The sequence below is a fragment of the Adiantum capillus-veneris genome, chromosome 24 (assembly GCF_014529385.1).
Source record: "Adiantum capillus-veneris isolate H3 chromosome 24, ASM1452938v2, whole genome shotgun sequence".
In the NCBI taxonomy this organism is placed as follows: Eukaryota; Viridiplantae; Streptophyta; class Polypodiopsida; order Polypodiales; family Pteridaceae; genus Adiantum; species Adiantum capillus-veneris.
The window spans coordinates 38,972,661-38,975,674 of NC_140954.1; positions in this window are offsets into that span (position 1 = coordinate 38,972,661).

The window sequence follows — 3,014 nt, forward strand, 5'->3', positions numbered from 1 at the left end:
TTCATCTAACCTCTCAAGAATGTATAAGTGCTCAACTAAAGGGTTACCATCCCAACCTTCCTGTGAAGCTACGCATAGACTAGGAATTACAAACTCCCATGGCATAATTGCTTCTTGGCCATATACCATTTTGAATGGTGTACAATTAATAGCCACTTTGTAAGAAGTACGATAAGCCCATAGAGCTGATGTAAGCTCCCAATCTGTACAATGAGCCTCAACTGTCTTTGTCAAAATGGAGATGAGAGTTTTGTTGCTACTCTCAGCTTGGCCATTTGCTTGTGGATAATAAGGTGTAGACTTGTGGTGGGATATCATGAAGTCTGATGTGAGTTCTTTTATCACTTCATTTATAAAATGGGTTCCATTGTCACTCACAAGTTCAAAGGGGCATCCAAAACGTGTGATAATTTTCTCAAAGAGAAACTTAGCTATTGTCTTTGCATTAGCTTTTTGTGTTGCAATTGCTTCAGCCCATTTGGTCACATAGTCGGTAGCTACAATGATATATCGTGACTGAGTGTTACGCGCAGCCGAACTAATCGGACCTACAAAGTCTAAGCCCCACTTTTCAAATGGTTGGGCTACCTTGATGGGATGTAGAGCATCTTATCCTTCCTTTGTGTCTTCTTAAAGCATTGGCATTCATCACATCCCTTCGCAAAAAGTGATGCATCCTTGAATAAGGTAGGCCACCAATAGCGTGATCGCAACACCTTTCTAGTTGTTAGTTCCCCTGAGAAATGTCCTCTGGCTATACCCATGTGGGCTTCTTGCAGTATGTATAAATACTCATCCTCACGGACACAACGTCTAAGAATATCATCCTTCCCTAGCCTGTAGAGAGTTCCTGCAATGAGACAGGATAAGGTTCACATTCTTTTAGTAGTTTTTGAGCTATGTCCTTACTAATCTCTTTGGGTGGAAAACCATTAACTAGAAAGTTCACAATCTTCTCACTCCATTCAGGCATGGTCTCGACTAGAAATAAGGAAGTATCGGTGGGCAATTTATCATCGACTCCAGTAGGGGCTTCACCATTGGGTATGCGAGACAAATGATCGACCATGACATGTCTTTTACCAGGTCTCACCACAACGGTAAAATCAAACTCAAGGACAATTAACAACCATCGTGTAATTCTTCCCGTGGAACAAGGTTTATTTACTAGATACAACAAGGCTTGATAATCCACATAGAAAATAAACTTTCTGGCAAGAAGGTAGTAGCGAAATTTCTTCACTGCATAAATCATAGCTAAACCTTCCCGCTCTGTAGTGGTGTAGTTTCTCTCGGCATCATTCAATCGACGACTTGCAAAGATAATGGGGAAGTCCAATTTATGTTCTCCTGGTTGAGCTAGAACACACCCGATAGCAAATTGTGATGCATCAATATGCACATGGAAAATTATATTCCAATCGGGCACTCGTAGAATGGGAGCACTTGTCAAGGTCTTTTCCAATGACTCATAAGCATGGTCACACTTCGCAGTCCAGTGGAACTCAATAAGAAGCTTGTACAAAGGACGAGCTATCTCGACAAAGTTTAAAATAAACCGTCGGTAATAACCAACATGGCCCATTAACCTTTGAACTCCTTTATAGTTTCTAGGCGGTGGCAATTCAGCAATGGCTTTAATTTTGCTCTCATCTGTGGAAATCCCATTCTTGGACACTATATGGCCTAAAATGACTCCGTGTTTGACCCAAAATTGGCATTTGAAAGGGTTTAAGGAGATGTAATACAATCTGCACTTGTCAAACACTTTTCGTAAGCATGATAGATGTTCTTTCCAAGAGGAATAAACACAAAGGTCATCTAAGAAAGCTTCACAAAACTCCCTCAAATATTCTCTAAAAGGAGTGTTTATTAATCTTTGAAAGGTAGCAAGGACATTGGTTAAGCCAAAAGCCAAAACACGAAATTGAACAGTCCAAATTTGGTTATAAAATCCGTTTTAGCTTGGTCCTCTAGTGCAATTGTGATTTGATTGTATCCAGAGTACCCATCTAAAAAGCTATAAGCTTCCTTTCCTGCAACTCTTTCAAGCACATGTTCTGAATATGGCAACGGGTAATGGTCCCTCCTAGTGGCGGCATTGACCTTCTTGAGATCCATGCGCACTCTGAGTTTCCCATTCTTTTTTGGCACAATCACTATCGGAGAAACCCATTTTAAGTGCTCAATAGGGTATATGAATCCGCATTTCACAAGCTTTTCAATCTCTTCTTGAACGATCTTTGCATATTTAGGATTCATTGGGTAGGGTCATTGCGGAACTGGTTTAGCCATGCTATTCATGGGGATTGTGTGTTGCACTACGGAAGGTGGAACACCTTTCATATCATGATATGTCCAAGCAAATATATCCTTGAATTCCTTGAGAAGTTCTTTAAGTACACATTCCTCAGTCTCTGTTAGATCTTGGGCAATGAAAACGGGTTTGGACTCTTCTCCGGGGTCTGTTAACTCTATTTCCTTAACTATCATTGGACTGTCATAAACTCCATTGCTTCCATCAATAAGTTTTCTTTGAGCCTTTTGTATACACAACCTTACGTTCCTCTGTGGTGTAGGATTTGAAATGTTCAGGTGCGGGGTGTAAGTCTGTGGGGTCATGTTGTTCTGTGGACTGCGATTTCACTTCCATTCCTTTTGTTGTTGAGCTAACTCTCGAGTTTTTTTTGTCTCCTTACGGTACGGCTCAACTTTGGCTTCTCTGTAGCCTCTAGTTGTGTGATGTCAATGGGTTGTGGACTACACCACATAACACTTTGAAGGTATTCACCCCAGTTATCTACCAACTTTTGATGAGCATCACATGTCCCTATATAATTAAGCCCTTTTGCGGTAGATTTCTTTTCATTTATTCTAGCACACACATTTGCTCGATGTCATTGCCTCTTATATCTCTTACTCTTCTTGTCTAATTTTTAATTACGGCCGATCTCTAGTGAAGAGTCACTAGATGAATCGCTACTTATGCCTTCTGTTCCCTTGGATATATTGTC